Raw genomic sequence first — 23,256 nt, 5'->3', positions numbered from 1 at the left:
CAATCAAACATCTTATTTACTCTACGTAATGAAGCTAAGTTTAATTAACTTTCCTCAGTATCTTACATCACCAGTCACGCTCTCGATCCCGCTAGCTAGGCAATAAATCATCAAAAGTCGAGTTACAATTACGTTCTTATCCTACTTCAGAACCCCTCACCTATCCGTTATCCAATTTCCTCTTCGAAATCCCATCGTGAAACCGACAATTAACTACTGTTCATTAGCATACGTACAGTTGACGGAATCGACATAATGAGACAGCGGAGTTAAATGTTAAAAAGTTTGCATATTTTATAATTTGAATGGCGTAAGGGAAAATAAGATGTTTGATTCGCCTAAGATCGTTTCATCCTGTATGGCACCAACATTTCATAAAATATTATATAACACAATTTGGAAAACAGGGTTGAGAATCATAGTGGTGTAAGTTAGGCCATTGCCAGTTTTCATCAAATAATCTTCTGTGTTTATTACCGTAAAAATAGATTACATCTGTTCAAACCGTGGAAACAGAAATGGTAGAGAATAAAGTTACGACTTAATCGGTTCTGAAACCAAAGGGAAGATATGTTTGAGAGTAAAAATGAATTCAAACATTCGGAATTACGACTTAAACCACTATGACATTGAATTTGTCGTATGAAACCTACGCGTTGGGGAACGTGTTGAGGATGTCCCGAAACGTAGTTACAAATTAAGACAGGTCCGCGAGGCTAACTGTAAAAGAGCGAGCGTAACTGTGCGGAGTCGATGTTAACGGAGAAGATCTTCCTGCCGAAGATTTGTTCCGCTATGTCTAGACGTTCTATCCTTTGTTTCCTCGTTGCATTTTTTTACCTTCATTTTATCGCCACGAACAATGTTGCTCGTCGTGCTCTTAACCGTGCAACAGTCGGACAAAAACCCGTTCTACCTCGTATATAGCGTTCTGTTCGACACGGTCCACGAACTTACGGACAGATTTTTCGCGATTAAAAGAACAAGATAAGACAATTTCACGGTGATCTTATTGTTGTATATGTATACGGAAGTCCCATGGTTGTCGAAGTTTGTGCAGTAATTCTTCTTTCTCTTTCTCTTTTAATTATCGCTTTTGCAGAAGAATGACCGTGGTGTAGAACATGATTGATGTTGATGGTGTAGTAATGGGCGGTGATGCTTCAAACGTATATAATACACTTGAGTTGTATCAAGCATGTTTTTACAACTTTGAGTCGGTTCTACGTGTTCTTATGTTATTGTAACGATTAAGTTACCATAAATATAGCAGTTTTCCCAATGGATCCACGCGTCGAGAGAAGCCATATCACGTAAAACATACATTTCCGTATAATGTTGTACAAATAACAGTCTAAGAAGAGTAGACACTCTTTATTACGATCATACATGTATATTGAAAATATAGCGATCGTTGCAACGTTATGAAAAATTATTGCAATGAAAAATTTTGACGGTGGATACGTATCGTTAGCAGATGATTCACAAGTTTCGAATCGTCTGACGGTACTGGTGCGTTGAACTTTCAGTGGTTGGGCGCGTACGCGTGTCGGGTCGAATTCTAGTTCGATTTCGCGGGAGGTTCGATTTCGCTATGGTAAATGTAGTCGAGTGAACAATCGCGCTACCGGATCTACGCGTAGTCCGGAACTCGGCGCATAATGCCGCGGAAACGGGCATTACAGGTCATTCAGAAGTTACGTCTCATAAATTAAAATACATAGAAGAATGGCAATTACATTCTCCTTTTTATTATTTATATTCTATTATTAGAACACGTATCATTTTTCAAAATTTTCCTTGCAATCTACAATTGTTTATGTTATCTTCCTATTGATCATCGACTTTGTCATTTGCATGTCTCATTTTCCTCGTGTTCGGCATTTCAATATCAGGGAACAAATTTGTATCTTCTACATGAAATCATCTCTTTAATTTCAGATAGGCGAATATGCGGCTGCTTCTGTTCCAAATATCTCCGTTACTGTGTCTGTTGACGGAAATCGGCGCGGCTGGGATCGGTAAAGCATGGCAGATCCTGCCATACGCGACCGATTCCTGGAATCACCCATCATGGCCACGGCTCGACTCTTCCGCGTTCGAAGTTCGCAGCGTGAGCGGGGTTGGTCATCTCAATCCCTTGTTTAATTGTTGATTTTTTAAAATCTTTGTTTATTAATTCCAGGTTTTTTACATATTTTTTTTTTACATGATTTTTTTCCAGAATAAACGCTGAATTCTGATTGTAGGGTGGTACAGGCAAAAGTACCGATACGCGACGGTACGACATAGCCATGCATTATTACATTTTTTTTTTTTTTTTTTTTTTTTTTTTAAGATTATTATTGTAACTTAAATTTAAGCCGCTGTTACGCTGTGCTTATGTGCGATATTTTAATTTATGTCGTGAAAGCCTGGACGCAAAAACAGGACAGTTCGTTAGCGTAGGAGGGAACTTCTTCGTTAGACTGAACTCTGTTGATTGACTATTGAAAGCGCAAAGCGTAATAAGTTATAGTAATTCTTTTGCACGAGATTAAATAATTCAAGAGCGTTATTTTTTAGTATTGATTATTTATTTTAAACATTGAAATTTACAATAAACATTTAGAATTTACAACAGAATTTGGCTAATAATTCAGTTGTATGAGAAAAATTTCAAGACAATTATCGATACATAATCCGACATCGCATTTTCTGCATTCTCTTATTTTTCACACAAACAACACATTTTCTTCTCGATAATTAGATGCGACTGTCCTCGAAACAGGTAAACAATTATAACGAGACATTATTGGCATTTGCTTACTGCCGTTACTAAGGAATACATTCATATTTATCTCACATAAATGTAATAGTATTACTTCTACTTGATCGGAAAAATCGACAAACGCGTATATCTGTCCTTAGGCCATGCGGAATACTTGCAAAAAACGCATATATGTGTTCTGAGTCTACACCCATAGCTTTCGCCAGCGCATATACGCGCCCATACATGCGTTAATAAGATAAGAGGAAATAAAAGACAGATTATCGATAAAATACACTAACACATATGTAATACGTGGAGATATTACCACTCAGATTACACATATTATATATTATAAGGGAAGATGTATACCACGTATACATATATGTAGAACGAACATTTCAAACTTGTTTATAACGCGTGCGCACACATACATGCACGCACACGAACAATTTTTCGAACGATAATTATATTAATGATATATATTATGATAACCATTTATATTTTTTAAAATATGTTCTTATGGCATACATATTTATTCCACGCTTCATATCTATCCACATCCGTAACTGTAGGTGACATTGTTTTTTAACAATTTTGCTATTATTTCATAATTCTTTAATTCATATTTCAAAGTCGTAACAGATGTTTCTTTTTTTTCAAGTTTTTCCCACATTGGACTTATTTCTAGCAGCCATGCTTGCTTACAAAGCAATTTTATATCCGCGCAAGAATATTTTTCAGTAGATTTTATTATGTGGTTTACAATATCCATATTCTCTAATAACTGGTTGCTAAGGTATTATTTGAACATATCGAGTCGAGTAACTTCATTTGGTAATGATACGTATATTTTCTTTTCGAGGCATCTGCGTAAAGCTGCATCAATGTCCCTAATAATATATTTACAATAAATATTATTGTTCTGTTATATTAATAATAACGAAGGAATATTCCGAACAACACAATAATTAAGATTAAGATAATGAATAATTATGATATTAAGATATTTTCTACTTAGAAAACATTGAAATAGCGTGATATACATAGCAAGGGCAATTAGTTGCAGCCAAAAGAACTACATTAGAATTTTCGTTAGATACTAATCCATCCAATCTAGAAAGAAGTTCTGATCTGAATCTCTTTGAAGGTTCAGACAATGTACAGTTTACTCCTTTATTTGTGCCTATCCAGTCAATCTCGTCGATAAAAATAATTGTAGGCGAATAATTATAGGCAAGTTCAAATAAAACCTGTTCAATTTAACAAATGTATTTATTATTTATTAAATATTATATTCAAAATTCCTTAAATTCATTGTTTCATCACGAACGTAATATCATTTCGTTTTCCAAACAACTATTCTATTTATATATGATTATTATTATATATGATATATTCCAGAATCTCTTCTTCATAGACAAAGGAAATCAACTTACACGGATATACTTCTCGGAATCACCTCTCCATTTGCTCACCAATGAGCTGGCCGTTATGTTAAAAAAGGTACAGTGGCATTCTGTTGCGACTGCCTTCGCCAACATCGTCTTCCCTATTTCGTAATTGCTTGTATAGCAGAATACCTTTCCAGGGAGAAAATGGGCATTTAAAAAAGATAAGGTACTTGAGGAGATACACAATGGCCTCCTTAATAGCAGATTTACATTCCTCTAGGCCTACGATGTTGTCCCAATATACATTTAATTTTGTCAGTATGATTTCCTGCGACAATACAAAGATGAAATGGCGCATAATCTCCGTATTAATTTCCGTAAATGTTATGTAATTCGTTATTTAAAGCTTTACTGAAATCAGTATTTACAATACGTATATTAATCGAAAATAACTTACGCATGAAATGTCTTCAATAATCTTCCATAATTCCAGATTGTCTATATAAAGCTTCTGAGCCTATTTTGATATCTTTGATTGCGTGGATTGTTCCATTAAGATGTTAAATAGCTCTCCTCTTCTGATGAAGATTCATCGCTTTCATTGGCGAAAATTGGTGTCAATGTTATTGCGAGATTAATATCATCCGTAGCGTCACCCGTCATCTTCTGTTGTACATTCCTCCCTTTCACAGACTCACTTCTCGTTTCTTTGCTAACAGATTTGACACGTTTTACTACTTCTTCGAAGATTGAATGATATTGTAATCGATACGTTGAATACGTTGAGAACGTTGAATAGTGTTAAATAATTTAAATTCTTACACTTTGTTCGCATTTGTCATTTCCCTCGTCTTTATTTCCTTTTCAGTTATTTTCTTGCACAATATAGGATATTTTTGGAATTTCATCTTGTAATAATAATTTTCATATTCTGTAAGAATAATTTCCAAATCGACGTTGTCGCAGACTCGATATTTCCGAGGTAGACGAGCTTCCCGGATTAATACATCGCTAATGTCTACATATCTAAAAAATATAATTTTTAATTCATTGAACAAATTTTATGCTATGAGTACACACTATACGATAATCATCAATTAACTGTTTTATTTCTCGGTAAGACAGACAAAAAGAATGTACTGTCTATTTATTATTATATAAATCCTCGGCGATAATTTTTTGCCTTCTGCTTTTTAATTTCTAATTTTTAAAGTTTGAATTTATATATATTTTCATTTATAACTAGTTAATCTACGTTATCGATTGAGTTATTCTATAACTACTGAGTTACCGATGTCGATTTTCAAATTTTGGTTCCTTCCCCTCTTTCCGCACTAATTTCTATTTCGATTGGTCACCGATACTATTCGAAAAAATTGCAACTAAGAAGATATCTAAATATATACACATAATATAAATATATAAACATAATTTTGTTATCTACTATCTTGATACGTGCAAAGATAAATCTTAATGATATATAATACAGCGTAAATGGTTATAAATAATTAATTATTGACAATAATTATAAGAATTATCGAAAGAAAAAATCATAGATACTATGTGCGAGTGTAAAATATCGCAAAAAATGAACAACAATTGTGAAAAACGCAATATGGCAAATCAATGACAAAACACACTCATGACTGTCATGGAAGTTCCAAAGTCTAAAATCTAGAATATTCCTTACCTCTTTTCGCAAATTATGAGATATCTTATTTGTGGTACCTTGCAGCGATAAATCACCGTTTATTGTAATAGTTTTAAATGTGATAATGATATCCTTGTATTGACTATCGTTTCTCGATAGTTACGAGAATTTTCGTTTATTACTTTGAGACAATCCGTCACTTCCTTTCTCTTATAAAGTTTCCCTTCAACTCCGTTGAAAACTGAGCATCAAACAGGAGACGAACGATTTGTTGTCATGGCAATGTTAGTTCACACGTAAGCAGGGTGCGAATATAATGATGGAATAGTCGAATCCTGTCTACTGTATAGTAAGATGGATGCGACATGGAAATAAAAAGAGAAGGCTGTATATAAGCATTTTCTGTCCTTGTTTAATCAGGCATGCACACTAGTGGACACTGACGGCGCTTGTTTACCGTTGTTACACATTTCCGGTACAAGTACGCGGGCATTAGAGAAGGACGGAACGGTCTCTCTCTTTACCCCTATATCGCGTTTTTAGTTCGCTCACGCGCTCTGTACTTATATCTATTACATTTCCACCATAAGCAGCGGCCGTGCAGTGACTTACAAAAGTTTCGAACTCGCGGACGTTTAATCACGTTCCCTACTCCGAAGGGGTAAGTACAAAGTTGCTCGTCTCAGTACTCTTGTTAGAAGTTTTATCATCTTTTTCATTTCGTGGCTACAAGTTTTTCCAGGAAATTCTTATCGTTTTACAAGGGCTGTGGGACACAGTGACGTCAGCTATCGATCATATACGCGAATTTGTTGTAAATTAATTAGGAGAATATCTGGAGTTCTTTATCGTTGTCAGCTGTAAAATATTAGAATTTTTCATTTATAATTGTCATATTTTCGACTCTTCCGTTGCCAAGACCATCTTGAAAGATTTTTGGTATGTTCCATCACCCTTGTTAAAAGTGTGCCCATTGGTTAGATATATTGATTTTAAAAACCAATACGTATATCAAGTTTATTATCTCACAGAAACAAAGAAATTCGTTTTATTAACGAATTTTCGATGTTTCTTCTCAATTTCCTTTAGTATCGAACGAAGAACATTATTTGATCAAACGTTTCATCGTTCAGATTGTATTTCGTTTAAAAAGATTGAAATTGATATTGAGATAAAATCAAAAAGTATCCGTTGTTCTCGAACATTCTAGTATTCCTTCGCCGCCCGGGAGAAAGACAGGTATGAAGAAAGAAGATATTTTTTTTATTAACTTTTTAATATTGATATTTCGACAAATATTGACGTGTGCAGTGAGAAGATCCAGTGAAATTTTGAATAATATCGTTTTAATAATTTGTGAAACGAATTAGTTTGGTTTTTTCCATTTTTATTAGTTTCCGTCAATGCTGATTGACGCGCCACTCCAGTTTCCATTTCCGTTTCTCGAAATTTTCTACGTCCTTGGTCTTTGGGACTCTTTGCCCAGGTAACTGCATTGCTTCTGGGTACGTCTCACCGTTCGGGTCTCTCGAGCTTTCGGTGTCAGTTGTTACCGTTGAAGGAAGAGAAGCTGGTGACGGATATTATCGAATAAATCGTTTATTCTGGAAAAGTTCGAGTAAGTTCGTTCTGTTTGAATAAATCAAGACATAGATCAATTTTTATCGTATCATCGTGATTCGCCATGTCGTACGTTTGGTTTCGGGATAACATATGTTTTTAATTTGGTACTTTTAATTTGAAATTTTACGTCTATGATCGTGACAGGAAGATACTTTCAGTGAATTATAAATATTTCAAATTATAAATTATAAATATTTGTTATAAATTACAATCATACTACGGGGAAAAGTGAAACATATGTTTTCTTGTGGAACATGTGATAGTAAATTATTCGAAGCATAATAATGCTTAATTAAACATCTATACGGTAACATTTACGGACGAATATTCGGGTAATATTATCGCGTCGCTCTAATCTGGCATTTAATGCTTTGATTGCGGTCTTTGAAATGGCATCGCAGATGCTGGTATAATATCACACGAAAAAGGAAGGACCAGTGGTTAATGTTGCAAGTGCACCAGTGCGTTGCAGCCATCGGGCGTGGCTTTGACGCCGGTGCCGCGGAGAGGCGCAGAACGTGTTCGATCGATCCGCGAACGCAGCCCGTGCTCATACTGCGACAGAGTTCGTTTCAGTTAGTCTCAGTCGCTGTTTGGCCGTCGATAGCGTATAGTCGCGCCGGCCGACGATTATTTTTTCTTTTTTTGTTTCTCGATAATTCTCTCGCAACACTCGTTCTATACGTACACCATCAGTTTATCGCGTGATCATTGTTACCGCTTCCCCTACTTTGTCACGTCCTTCAAAGAAGATTTTCCTTCAGTTTTTTGTTGTTTGGGGAAAATTCATCGCTCGGACACATGGATTTATCGACACGACGGTTTATCGAGGCATCAGCGTGATGTACTTTTCAAGTTTCATATTTTCTCTATGATACTTTCTAAGGAGAATTTAGAATTCGAACGATATCAATTTCCAGGAAATATAGGTCTTTATGAGACCATAGGTTAGGTTAGGACCATAGGATAGGTTTGAATTTAATTAACTCTCTTATAATTGGTATTTCAATTTTTTAATTCCTTAAATTTAGCTTTCTTTATGCTGTTAGATGATGTAACGCGGGCATTTTATGATATATCGAATATATTCGTATATATTTTACTTTATACATTCGATAAATTTCCTTGGTTGGCCGGCCTGCAACCCACATACGGCACTTAATAAAAATTTGTTTCGTTAGAGGTCGGTGTTTGTTCGTCTTCGTCATAAAAATGTCATGACGTCATATCATATCACAAGGGTTCTTCTGAAAGCTAGATATTCGATAACAAGATTAATGGTTTTCGGTAGCTTGTAATGTCAAGCTTTGAACTGGCGGGATCGCTTTGCTGTCAAATCGCCATTCAGCAGCGACCATATTCTTTAACTACGTTCAAGACCTATATCACGCTACAGAAACCATCAAAGGAGGATAATTGCAAGTTAGTTGCCTCTTAGAAACGAGACAGTTGGTTGTTACTTGTTATCCGTAGTTGGTAGTTGTTCTCCTTAGTCGCCACATATTATAGAGACGACATTCATAGTCACCAGTTGCCTTCGCTAATAGTTTCTTGTTGTCTGTAGTTAGTTCTCGTCATCGCTATGTATTCCATCAATCACGTAAAATTTAACATATAGGATTTTATTCTTTTTTATTCTTTCTGTAGGAAGATTCTTTAAGTAATATGAATTTAAGTAACTATTTTATGATACAATAAAGTGGAAAAACGATTATTTTACGTAACGTAATTTTTTAAAGAACTTCGAATTTAAAGGATTCAGATAGATATCTTAAACGTAATTAAACCCTCCATATCGTAACAAATTGAAAGAAATTGCGCAAGAAAGTTAATACACTTAATGCATAAAACATATATTTAAAATCCAAATGTAGGCGTTGACGCGTGCGTGCTACATGTTCGAAACGTTCGTTACATCCGCGATAAAATTTGTAACGACGAAGAAGCTTAACATATGGTGTGCTTCAAGACGACAGTAAAAAGTGTTGTCGTATTTTTCGAAATTTCTTCCATTCTTAATAAAAATATATTGTATAAATATAGTAGGATTTTTCAAATTTAAATAGTTATAATGATTTGAAACTTTACAATCGTACGGTTCTGTTTTATCCTTTGAATATACCTGTCATTTTCATATCTCCTTTTAACTAAACTAAATATTTGGAAATCCTATAATTTGTACACTTCTATTTGTGAATAAGATCGATGAAATTAAAGCGTAACTATGCTTTCAATAATGGCTTCGATGTATTGCTCACCATTATGGCGGATTAACGTCTCTAAGTGATCGACCTTAATCACTAAATGGCAGCCGCGATTCAGTGGTAGAGCCTTACACATGACGGACATTGCAAGCGCTTGTAAGACGTCTATCGTGAAACGTTTCCAATAGCATCGATTACGACGACGGTGAAATCCGAATAGAAATATATATCGCGTATCGCTTCAGCCTGACATGTCTTAAAATAGAATCACAATTTTTCGTTCTTAAAAAAAAAAAAAGAAAAAAAGAAAAAAAAGTCTATAAAAATTATATGCAAATAAAATAGATAAATGGATAAATGGTTGTACAAATTTATAAAACAGATATTACAAATATACGTAAATAAATTATATATTTATAAATTGTTTGTTTAAATATCTGTTTGTTTAAATAAATAAAAGGGATATTTACGACTTACAATGAACGTAGTCCTGTTTTTAGTTTTAAACAAAGCAAAAATGGATAACAACTTTTTAAAATGTAAAACTCAACGCAACAGTGGTTTTTTTTAATTAATCAATAACGTTCAAAGTTAATTAATTTAGAGTTGTTTGTACATTTTGTATGCTCGCCGTATTTTAACGTTTGATGTGTAACGTTTGATGTAGTACTTGATGCCCGAAAAATCGAAAAATAATTAAATTTGATCGTTTCGTCGAATTTACAAGTGTGTATATTCGTGTGAAATCCTATGTGCTTGTGTATGCTGATGTGAAAGGCGGTAATATATTTTTCTTTTTTCGATTATTGTTGTCAACTTTTGTGTGGAATAAATCAATTCCGTGAATAGAAGTGCAATCAATACAGCTTACTATGAAATGATAGCACAACAACAGTACATATCGCCATTGACGTCAGCTTCACAAAATTTCTCGAGTATCGAGGTCGTCCATTTGGGTTAAGAATTTATTTCCAAAATGCCACAAGCACGAATATCTTATGGAAATCCACTGTATTTCCACTGTAATTTTTAATAATCAGATTCCATATTGTATGCTACGATTCGAGGAAAATCCGCAGCTAATTATTATCTTTGCTGCCTTTAAATACCATAAATAGTCGTCCGTAAATTTTAAAAGATTTTCTGTGCCATACTTATATTGTGTATTTTAGTCTTAAGGTGCGGGTCGTGTTCAATTAATCGAAAGTGATGAAACTGTAATGGGTCACGATAGTCAAATATTAAAAATGGTCTCGTTGGCTACATTTAAAATCTTTACGAGATATATATGCATAGTACGTTGCTACTAGCAACGGGTAGCGATGAGCAATAGAGAACAGTACCTTCCTTATCTCGTCGTGATTATGTACATACCAGTAATGCACAGTACTCGTACTGAATATCTTACAACATCTACATAGATTTTCAGATTTGTTTCGAATATTACCAGCATAACCATGATAGTAGAATTCTGTTACAGTATTAATTCTATAGTGCCGTTATGCATAATACAGCCCTAAAATGTTTCTACAAATATACGAATATTTTCGTCAGCTACTATATTCCAACCATGGCTTATTATGAAAGGAAATATATAACGAAATTACTTGTTTTTTTAGACTAAATTAGTTTAATTTGAATAATTTTAGTAATTGTGTAGGATCGAACAACAACTTATCATTAGCTTCACTCGAGACTTGATTGCACGTAGCAACGTAATTGCGTTGGAACTGAGGATAGAAAACAATGTCAACCGTTAGACGCGTCTGGCGAATGTGTAACGCGTGAATAATAGATGGCGGCAATCACGTGAACCCTACTTATAGCTGTTTCGGCTTATATCGTAGCATTCAACCTAGGGTATAACGATAGGGATCATTAGAAGTTCAAAGGCCGGCTGATCAGCCTCATTTTGTTCCATTTTTTAGTCAAGCGATGAATCGACAAATTGTACAAATTTCGATGGTTATCACAGTTCTCTGGGAATTTTGAAGCGCGGTTCATCGAATTTATTCGGATTGACTACAGACTCTTTTACGAGCAGCTTGAAACTCGATCTAGTTTCGAGAAAATGAAAAATTCGTTTTATCTCTTTGCTTCCCTGTTCCTTCCTTCCTCTTTTTTTTTGCTTTTTACATTGCGTTAAGACCGGCTAAATAATATTGATTGCCATGGACGTTGGCTGGTTCAAAATCACTGACATCGACGATAACAAAAGTAAGTTTGATGATCATTTATCTGAGCCGGTGTTATTCGACTTGAGCTCTGCACATTTGTTAATATTATTCTAGTAGGGATGAGATACTACAAATTTTAAATAACTTCGATTAAAATTATATTATAAAAATTATATTACATTAACGTTTAGAAGTCAATAAAGTGGAAAGAATTACGCGAGATAATGTAAATATAAATTACATTACAAGGAAACAATACGGCTAGGTAATTTGAAACATTCTGGCTAAAATTGCTTTCTTTCAAAGTTAGGACGTACAGTATTTACAAAGCAGATTAAGTATCAAATGGGGTACTTAAGAAAATTCATGTTATCATTCTTTAGTAAACATTTTCAGGTTATAGCCTTCTGCAAAAGCTGCTTTTCGTTACGTTAACGTATTCATTATTAATATTAATCATATTGTTCTTATCTCCTAGGGGCATAACAATCCATTTTTATATTGTGTTAAAGCTAAATTTCTATTATATTTTCGCAAAATTTTCTTTCGTTTTATAGAGAAATGATAGATACACAGCACTTTTTGTTTTATGTTATTTTATATTAAATTGGAGAAAGGTGGATCGCACATAATTGAATAAAATAATATAATGCAAAAAATATCGTACATCTATCATTTCTTTATAAACCGAAAGAAACTTTTGGAACAACCTAATATTTCTCTCCAACGACACTTCTACGATGTTAAAATATTTGATAAAAATATTTGATAAAAATATTAAGAAATTCTAATATTGATTTAAACGTATCGATTTATTTACTTTTCGCTGTCAGAAATTGTTAATTATGATTTCCACTTCAAAGCGTATTTCATATTATGAGGATAAATGATCAAATTCATCTCTAATATACACGTTAGAGAGTCATTTATAGCTGCAATCCTGTTTACCGCTCATATTCCTGGAACTCGATAATTCACTAGGCGATTGCTTTAACCGTGCAGAATACATCCATAAATAATTAATCGCTATTAATATTCCATCGACTTTTGAAAATCCCTGATGTGATCTATTTCACGTGATGAGAATACGTGTAAAGTGAGGTTATTGCTTGATTATCTTTAGTCGAATAAATCGAGTGATTCAAATTATAATGCGGAAGAAAGTCAAAACTATGTATATTATTTTTTTCAATTTTTATGTATCATTTGACGGAAGGAAATTTGGTAAGTAAGGTTCACCTTCTTTAATGTCAATGACTTTGAGATATGTTATTAAGCTCCAAATTCTAAGCAATCTTCTATATATATATATAACATGCGTATAATAGCCAAAGTTCAACTCCCAAGTATACGCAAAGCTTTTATTTTCAATTTATGCGATACCACTATGTTTCATGAATTTATTTGCTAACGGTATTGAAACAAATAACAAGCAGAGGACGAACTATCCGTGAACTGTCTTGCCAACGAGTACGCTTCCAATATTTTCTGTTTGAGAAAACACACTTGCTGCTGTTGCAACTCCAAATATTTTTACAGCCGACGCTTTTGCCATGAATCATCGGCTAACATATAAAATAGAGAAAAGCCATAGTTGATTTTAATGGAAATTTAGAAAACCTGAAACTCGATATAGAAGGGAAAAATAAAGGAAAGGAAGGGAGAGATAATTGGAAGCTTGGGGCCAGGTTTAATTCACTGAAACCGGGCTGGTTGTGTCATCACGAAACAGAATTGCCAGTACGTCATTTCTGTGCTCCCGTCCTCGTAAAAACGGTTTCACTCGTTAAGAAAAAACGAATAGGCGGTGAAGGGAGAAAAAAGCAGACAGAGAGCGCTTTTAAAAAGCTGACGAAGCGTGCGTTGCCACAACGAGACACACGGTGCTATTTGTCGTTTTAAATTGCGCCGCAACTTGTTTTCGAGATCTTTGCTAGAGACACGTGAAAACACGTTGGAAGTATATTTCTTGTTTTTGTGGAATTTAGCTGGAAAATAAAAAATAACGTAAAACATGTACTTACGACTTACAGAGTAATTGAATGTATACACTATAATAACCAGCGATTTAAGGCTTTAAAAGGTCGAAAAAAAAGAAAAGAAAAGAAGAAAGATAATATGTTGTGGCAGTCTAACTCGATCTAAGGAAATAGAGAGGGAGGGGGGGCAAAGCTTGTTAATCTGGAAAGAATACAAGCATCAATTTCAAGCACTTATAGAGAATCAAGCGGGCTTGTTAAGGTCGTAAGTTGGACAATTATCCCGTGTTAGGTTCAATCAGCTTAGTCCTACACAAAATTGATCGAATCATGTGAAAACAAATGTATTCTGATTTTTGTCGCAGATATTTCTGGTCTACGCACTCCAGTGCCCGCACAACTGATATTGAAACGCCTGATTTTCCCATATTCTACAGCGACAACATTACCTGATTTTTTACAACCATGAAGGACTCGAAAATACTTGCAATCCTCATCTGTTTGCAAATTATTTTCGTCACTTTCGTCCCGTCAGGGGCTGGTAAGTTGATACTGATTAATTATACCATCGAAATTCTATATAATGGCTACAAAAAATATTTGCATCATTACCCTCATTTCCTAACGAAGCGCGTTTTTTACCAAGTTTTATATTTCATTTCATAGTATCAAATCTCTGTAGTTACACGAAAGTATTAAATGATAGGAAACTTGATATACACGAATTTAATTAATTAATAAGTTAGTCGATATACAGCCATTATTATTTCATGTGAAATATTACAACGTCAAAAACTTAACGTTCTTGTACGTACAGTATTAATCACAAATTGTAAGAATGTTTACTGATAAGCAAAATAGATAATATGGAAAACGCAGACCTATGGAAAGAGAATTCCTGACATTAGACAGGAATACGCGATTGCACGAAATATTTTATGGTATGTCTGACATGGAGAATATATGCGGCGAAGTACGAAAAATTCATCCTGAGATATGTATACGACCTACGCGGTACGGGACGTGTTATAAATGGTTTCCGCCACTCAGCTGTATTTCAATTTGTGAACACGATCGAACAAATGACGCGACAATTATTAATTGCCGTCTCTGCCTTAGTAACGATTCGCGTTGGAACGAGGTCGAATCGTTCCGATTCCACGCGCGATTAACAAATAATTACAGTGGACATCAATTACTTGGATGACCTTCGTCATTTCAGCGTAGCATCGATGACATCCGGTAATTGGACTCAAAACGATTTGCTTAAAACGATTAATTTGATCAAACCAACCAATTATTTCAATTAATACAATCTGAACTTTAAATTCGCACGTCTTGTATATACACACCGGGCTCGAGAAAAGTTTTCATTCGTTCGAGTAGAACCTTCGTAGTTCTTGAGGACGCGTGTCGCTTCTCGGTGCTTTAATTCAACGGTGCTTTAATCTCATCGACGAAGCATCGATGCAACGAAGAAGCATCGTGATAGCCGCAATGCGGATCCGTTCGACAAAAATTTCCTGGTACGGTCGTTTTCGTAATGTTATTAACCGTTTTAGTGTCGGATGTTTCAAGACTCCGTATCGGTTTGTGCTATGCAGCGCGATAGAGCTTCGTTTATTTATTTGCGAGGAGTACCGATCGACGCGATCGCGCTGCCCTTTTTCATCCTGTTTTTTTTCATCGAAATATACCGTTCGACGTGCTCGCGCTTCATTTCATCGGTTATACTGGAAGCGTTACAACAAACACTCAAAAGTTTGCGAAATATTTATGCTCTGCGTTTCGTTTGCGCGATAACATTCTATAATGCAGTATTTGGTTTTCCGATTCAAGAGGTAATTTTTTATATTGGTTTTTTTATTTGGTTTATGATTATTTGAAAAACAAGTAATTACGAGAGGAAACTCTGATATGACTCACGACGAGCACGCTTGAGCGCGTTGCGAATTAATGATCGTGACCATACGTCGTGGCACAATTTACCACGGTACGCGAATTGAGCGATCACGCTGCGTGGTGTTAAAACGGTTAGCGTAACTGCGCGTACGATTGTCGAGGGGCAAAGATATTGACGTTGGTAATCGTTTTCAGTGGCTTTAGAAGAAAACTGTACTGATTTCGAAGGACAAGTTATCTCAAATGGGCTGCTGTATGTGCCGGGACCTTCGGTTTGCAGCCTTTGCGTCTGCTACCATTCGGAGCCAAAATGGTGCAAGGCTATCTTCTGTTCACCTCCTTTTGTAAGTATATGCTCATTCTAAAAGCAACCAGCTTAGCACAACCATGCGAAACTAAAGTACACCGTTAACGCTTGCATGCTGGTCGTTAAAACACATGCTGCGCGAATAGGGTACACAGCGATTCATTTAACTCGCCTTGAATTAGTTTTAGAAAGACAAACATGGACAGGGATAATTTTTGTCACGAGCCGTTTAATTTATTCGTTCATTAGAACGAATTAATTTACACCTGCTGAGATCGCGATTGATGCGACAAATTCGAAATCTTGTTCCATATAAATATTTTTAAACAAGCACGTCGTAAGCTTTGTATATTTTTTAATCGCAACGAAACTGTTCAGAGAAATGCTGAAATTATTAATTAGAAAAGGAGATTTCTACGCATCGTTGTAAAAGTGTCAGGGAAAATATTCGTGAAACAGTTACGTTGTTACAAGTTCTACAAGAAGAAATATTGAAAATCACGTTCCACTTATTCAGTTGCACGTGTAAAAGGTATCTTGCGTTCGCGCAAAAAATCTCTGAAGGATACATGCTTTATAATAATTGGAGTGTCGAAGTTGTTACGCGGATCGGCGTACACGTACCTTTTAATGAAACTAGGTTACCCATTCGTTATTCGTTCCTAATTTTCAGCTTCATGATTTTTACGCAATAAAATTTTATACACCTGTTCGGTTTATAAATGATTCAATTCAAATTTAACAGAATTAAAGTTGAAATAATCATTTGTACTTCATTAAAAGGTTCTTTCAGCATCTCGTTTTAATATTTTTATTGGTAATATTTTGTTGATCGTTATATTTAAATGGAGTTTTTCAAAGGAGAGACATTTTAAGGTAGGAAATGGACATACATTTATAATAAGAATTCAGAAGAAAGAATATTTCATACAGAAAGAAATATTCCGTATGTATAAATAACTACGCTATGAATTTTATATGTATCGGATATTCCTTCTGGTTAATGTATCTGATGTTTTTTCACGCGAGGTAGCGTATATTTGCATCTATATGTCTCTTCGTTTCTCAGTAGTAAAACTTAGCATTCATGCGGCTGATAAGTAGTTACGCACTGACAACGAGAAACATAAAATGAGTAAGAAGCATGAGACATTCTATAGGAAAAATAAACTTGTTTTTATCTTTCATTGCATATTCGTCAGAATATTGTTAATAAATATTTAAGTTAAGATTTCAGTTGAAATAAATACATAGGATTAGACATTTATTTGTCGGAGATGAAAGAACACCGGAACCTTCCCTTCGGAACTTTGGGAAGACCCCTAGTACTGTAATTTAGATTTCACCATAGCCGAATTAAGAAACTGTTGTCATTCAATTCGACTGTACTTATTTGAGATTTATGATAGTGAGCTCGGGCTCGAGGCGACAACCAGTCGCCGAACGTAGTCGCGGTCAAGGGATGAACGTTTTGTCTAACAAAGGCATGAAGTAACTCTATAGCTCTCCTTAAAAGAAATACTTAGGACGGGGCACGACGGTAAGCATTTCAACGATTTCTGTCCCGTGGCTCGCCACACGCAGACTCTATTCTTTGAGTAAGATGATTACCAGATGTCGACGCGTCTCCACAGTACATGTTCAGCTAGCCCGAGGACCCGCTATAAATCTTAAGATTTGTTTAACTAAAGTCCTTCAAACCGACAAACAGTCCTCGTCCCAACTACGAGAAAATAGGAGAAATCTATTTTTCTCACGAACGACGCTTCCTCTTCTCGAACTCTCTCTTAAGGGGGGTTAGCACGCTTCCCTAACCACCAACATGGAAATTGGCCAATTAACAGTAACGCCAATTTCCCTCACTTTCCGAATGAAGGCTTTTCTCCACGAATCCGATGATTTCGTGCCCTTAGGCACACCCATCATGGTTTTCCTCGACAGCGTTACCGTGATGGAGAACCACTCTCCCGTACGATCTCAAAGACGATTCAAGTAACTCTCAGATACGTAGTGATTGCCCCATGCATTAACATTGAGTACAACTTAGACGTTGAAGAAAAGTAGAGTTCGTCATCCCCTTGACCGCGGATTCGTTAGTGAGCCTAGGATCATTGTCATTAGCTTCTCGAGTATCTAATTATCGCGATTACTTGTCCAATTTCATCATAGTCATATTTGCACTAGTAAATATCTCCTCTATTGCATAATGATCACGTCTAGCGCCAATAGGGATTCGTTTCACGCCCTTAACCCTAACTCAAATCTTAACGTCAACCCGACATATTTATATATGTATCTATGAACGCATTTGACATAAAATTTTGATAACGACTAAAATTATATATTCTGATATTAAATTAATTTAATGAGAATAAAAAACTAATTTTTTTAAACAAGATTTTGTATAAAGTTATATTTATTAGGAAAAGTTCGTCCATCCCTTTATAATATGATAGGATTAGACTCATAGCTGTGTAAATCATTTCATGGAATAGTATATGTGTGCGTGTGTGTTCTAAGTTTTTACTATAAAAATGCTAAATGTACTAGGAAACGTTTTTAAAAATTCATACATTTTTCTTCATCAAACATATCAATCGTTATATTGAAAAGTTAATTATCTTTTATTTGTTTCGAGCTGCACATTGATTGAGACATTCGTGTTGGTTATAATTGCGAATTTAACGCAACGAAGTTGTTTGAATCCCTTGCAAGCATGTAAATATATCTTCGAATTAATTGGTCAATTACTTGAGGTTGGAATTGAAAGAAAGGGAAAGGTGGAGGAGAAGTCTTGCGTTTGAATGCGGGACACTTTTAAAGCCCACAGTTCGCTGAAATTGCCAGAGAATTCAATTAAATGGCAAATTAAACCATTGAACTGAATCTGTTTCCAATCGCGAGCTTAGAAATTCTATCCTTTGAATTTTTATATCAGTCAACTTTCTTTTTGTACGTACGGTAACGAATATAATTCATGAATTAATGAAGTATGTAATTGGATGAAAGTTCTTCTCCCTGGATTCAGTTTAGACTAAGAAAAATTATATAATAACGAAATTATCAACTTAAAATTGATAGAGTGTATAGTTTTTTTTTCTTTTTTGCGTGAGGAGGGAAAAATGCTGTTACGCATACCCAGTGATCCGCATCACTGGGTTATGTGGGACTCGGGCCGATGTTGTTGCCATACCCACTAAAAACCCCTCCTCCTTTTTCCTTTGCTTCGAGGACAGACAACCCCGGTAAAACCTGTCGGCAGTCATCAGGGTTGTCCTTTCATGCCCCGTTGTATCTTCTTCTTCAGGCAGTTATTCTGTATATTCTGTATTGCTCTCGTCATCTTCTCAGCTAGTTCAGAATACTGGGCTGATCTCCTTCTGTGGTTCTTTGTTGTCTTGTATCTCTGCCTTCACTGCTCCGCGTAGTTGTTGTTGCTCTCGTTCTCCTCCTTGCTTCCATCAAGGCCTTCGCTGTCACCCTCCTGTGAGACATGACGGTCTTGCGAAATTGCCTGAATTTATCTCAGCTCTCGTTCTTGGCGGTCACCGTGGCGATCAGATTGTCCACGTCTATGTTCTCGCCAAGAGCGTTCTCCAGCTCAATCCTTCTGTCCGTTCACTTCGGGCACGTGAAGTCGGGAACGTCAACCGTTTCCAGTGCAAATTCAATTTTGAATCGCAATTTCCATGTTTGCGTGGCAAAAACTGCTTCCCAATCAAAAACTCTGTCCACTCCGCACGCTCCACACGCTCTGCCCACTCTACCTTTTCCCGTTCTTCGGAACAGGTATCCCGAAACCCCCGTGATCAAGGTCACGCAGCCTTTTCACGTAAACTGTCCACTTAAAGGACCCAACGGTACATTGTTTACAGTTCGGCCGATACCTTAGGCCTTCTGGCCCCGGTACTACATAAATATTTGAATAAATATTGCGAATTTCATATTGCTAAAAGATTTATACTATTTGTTCGTAAATAATCGTCGGATCTATATTTAAGTGGAAACTGCTGCATTAGATCTCTTTTCTTACTTAAAATTATTTGGATTGGTAACTTGGATGTAACATGTAATTTATTCTTCTTTTATAAATAGTGTACAGAAGACACCAATTCAGAGAAATGGAAGGAAAGTCTAAAAGCAAAGAAAATCTACAGGAAGATAAAACGTTCGAGCCTTGCCAGGCTATATAAGATGCTAAGTAATCTTCCTAGTCTTGCAGTTCTTTCTATTTTGATCAATAATTATTGGTATATGTTAGGAATGCAATTAGAATTTTTGTCCTCAAGCAAAGTATAATTTCAATTTTGTATGTAAACCAAAATATTAAATATCAAATAACCATCAAATAAAATTATATTGTATGGACTACTGTTTCTTTAAATATTTAAATATTTGATAAATATTGTTTATTTAAATATTTTAAATTGCATGAAAAAAAAATGATGCAAATAAATCATAGGGCATTTTAACTAAAGAGACCAATATCTATTTAACAGTGATTAAATCGTCACCGTTTAACGCTCTATCTCTTTTATTAACTGTGCCTTGTTAAGCTACTGAGGATTACAGAGGATGCGTTTTTTTGATAAACAAACGTTCTGACAAATACGGCAGCAAAATCAGATATGTAGATTCTTACAACAGCAGTTATATTGTAGGAATTCCGTTTTTCAGAAGCTTTATTTGTGAAACGACAATTCGCCAGAGTACGGATTCACTGTAGTTATAGCTGTAGGATCTCTATCTAGTTGACAGATCTGCTTTACGTAAAGAATTCCTGTCTCTTGTTCTACTTTATCGCGATTCTCTCCTCACCTTATACGCTTTGTCGAGGAAAGTAATATCGCTACATATCTCGGCTCCGGTTACAATAATTAGTTTCCGCCTAAACTGCTAGAACCACGTAGCACGCACTCTACTCTCGTTTATTAAACATTCAGGCCATCTGATCGCATGCGACGAGTTTTATGTTAATCCCGACCAATTACAATATCTTTCTCTCGTTTACAAGGGACGACGAGACTAGCAGTTGCGTGCTTTCCAAAGCAAAAGCCGCGATATCTGCATGATAACCTAACCTCAACCGATTTTGTTGTACTATTCTTAAGTGGACTTCGTTTGTACCACTTTCGTAACAAAAATAGAATATCTAGAACACAGCATTCCGTTCTGCGATATTGTCAATTTCTAACATCTGAAACATCAGAGATAATTTTTTCCCTACAGTTGTAAATTTGTGTGAAAAATTACGAACGTAACGGTGTTTGGCGCATGTACAGTTCCCCCTCCCCCTCGCCCCTCCAACCATCATTTGCGTAGACATGCTAGAAAGATCCACTTTTCCACGGTGAAACTGTGTGTATTGTAATTTCATTTTGACAATGGTCCAACATCCTACTATGCATAAGTTTAATATCAATATAAGCAGGTTTCATGCCAAGTATTACATCTAACGTATAAGCACTAACCCTGGTTTTAAATACCTTATAGTAACACTGAAAAGATTATTCAGTAGGATGTCTGGCTCAACATCAATATTTTACTTAGAAGAGAATACGTCGAGAGCATGTTGGTGGATGGAATGGGAGATGAATGAAGGCTTACTTCTGTAAAATACATAAAATGGTAGTCGGAATGAATTTTGGCGCTTGGGGACAGAAAAAGAGCTGACTGATACTGTCATACACCTGAATTTATAAAATTTTGAAAATCGATGTAACCTTTGAACTTTATCGTATTCTGTTTCATAGCACAAATTATTCTTCCCGAAATGTACGTTTAGTGTTATAATATATTTGACCAATGGTTCTCAAATACTAGTTTTGCTGAAGCAATGGTGGAATTGGAGCAATTCTTTCTTCTTTTATTCTTTGAATGACCTGGATTTTCGAGTAGTCTAGTGACGATTGATCCGTACAATTAATCGATTTCTTCTTATTACAGAGCTGCAAGAGATTCCGCGTTGGACGCCGATGTTGCGAGTTCGAATGCCTGGATGAGGTTGGCACTGAGTATTGGTCCGGATCTGATGTGGTTATCGTCGATGGTTCACCTAAACTTGAAAAACATAGTGTATTGTGGACGCTGAGCTTAGTGATGGCAATTGTAATATTTTAATTTCTCAATAAAGATTCCGATGGCGCCGTTGACAAAATTCGTACCTTATAAACGTCGACGATTAGCTTCAGCCACCGGGAAAAGAAGTAGTGTACAATGTAGTGTGTTAACGAAGAATCATTTGTAACTGAATAATTATACCTTGAGAAGATTATACCTGAGTAATTATATTTATTCTTATTTTCTTCCCCTTTATTTCATTTGAATAGATTTTTGTATTCAAAGAGCGAGGTATGATTATTTCAGACGGGTTAATTTGTTTTTATATATGTCAAAAGAATGAAAGGAGATGACGATGAATCGGTGACAGGTAGAAAATTGTAATCTGTTGTATTTCCATGGTACTGTATACTTGACTATATTTTGTTCAATATTATTCATATTCTATCATGTAATTTGGGAATATACATACATATACATATATGAAAATATAGTGGTATACTTATCCCCTAATCTTTGTGATTTCTATGAAACTTTTATGATTCATTGTCACTTGTATGAAAGATGGAAATATAAAAAATTGATAAAATTATTAATAATATTTACAAAGAAAAAGTGAGCTGTTGGATATACAGGGTGGTTGGTAACTGGTAAAAAAAAGAAGTCGAAAATATACAAATTTTTCATTTGAGGCTTTGTTTTCGAGAAAATCGACTTTGAATTTTCGCTCGGTACGCGTGCACTTTATCACGTTTCGTTATAACGGATTTTATTGTAGATTGTGTTTCGATTGACGTTATGTTGATAAACCGTTCCAATATGTTGCAACGCGTTGCAGGCATACCGATCAAAAATTCAAAGTCGATTTTCTCGAAAATAAAGTCTCAAACGAAAAATTTTTATTCTATATTTTCGACTTCTTTTTTCGAGTAGAATCACCAATTTTCCGCCTGTACTATCAATTACCAACCAGCCTGTATGACAAAATTCTATTTTAAACACGAAACTCGCCACGAGTGGCTATTTTGTTTACGAAATTAAACGAATTTAATAAATGAAATGGCAAGGAAGGAACTACAAGTGACCGTCAAACTATTTTTATGCTTGAAAAGTAATTCGCAAAGTAATATAATATAATACTACCGATTTGTGTCTCTTTCAGAATTTTTTCTTAATCTCTTGTTTTTTTCCCTTCAAATTTATTATTTAT

General features: G+C 35.3%; 4 long non-coding RNA genes across 5 annotated transcripts; 3 read left to right on the top strand and 1 right to left on the bottom strand.

The window, feature by feature from the left end:
• The first annotated feature begins 205 nt into the window (after nucleotides 1-205).
• LOC126928170 (uncharacterized) lies at nucleotides 206-4,261 on the top strand. 2 transcript variants are annotated; one of them, XR_007716388.1, is made up of 3 exons: nucleotides 1,961-2,122; nucleotides 2,225-3,320; nucleotides 3,900-4,261. It is a non-coding gene; the product is annotated as an uncharacterized LOC126928170 (long non-coding RNA). The 2 variants fall into 2 exon arrangements; XR_007716389.1 differs by having other exon boundaries at nucleotides 206-3,320.
• A 62-nt stretch (nucleotides 4,262-4,323) lies between these two features.
• LOC126928168 (uncharacterized) lies at nucleotides 4,324-4,969 on the top strand. Its single transcript, XR_007716386.1, has 2 exons — nucleotides 4,324-4,520; nucleotides 4,637-4,969. It is a non-coding gene; the product is annotated as an uncharacterized LOC126928168 (long non-coding RNA).
• LOC126928169 (uncharacterized) lies at nucleotides 4,696-5,063 on the bottom strand. The gene is made up of 2 exons (XR_007716387.1): nucleotides 4,966-5,063; nucleotides 4,696-4,855 (listed from the first exon to the last, which is right to left on the bottom strand). It is a non-coding gene; the product is annotated as an uncharacterized LOC126928169 (long non-coding RNA).
• Nucleotides 5,064-15,247: 10,184 nt separating this feature from the next.
• LOC126928171 (uncharacterized) lies at nucleotides 15,248-22,559 on the top strand. Its single transcript, XR_007716390.1, has 2 exons — nucleotides 15,248-16,023; nucleotides 21,933-22,559. It is a non-coding gene; the product is annotated as an uncharacterized LOC126928171 (long non-coding RNA).
• The last annotated feature ends 697 nt before the right edge of the window (nucleotides 22,560-23,256 follow it).

Source organism: Bombus affinis, unplaced genomic scaffold, assembly GCF_024516045.1.
Source record: "Bombus affinis isolate iyBomAffi1 unplaced genomic scaffold, iyBomAffi1.2 ctg00000613.1, whole genome shotgun sequence".
In the NCBI taxonomy this organism is placed as follows: domain Eukaryota; kingdom Metazoa; phylum Arthropoda; class Insecta; order Hymenoptera; family Apidae; genus Bombus; species Bombus affinis.
This window is presented reverse-complemented; position numbering and strand designations above follow the sequence as displayed.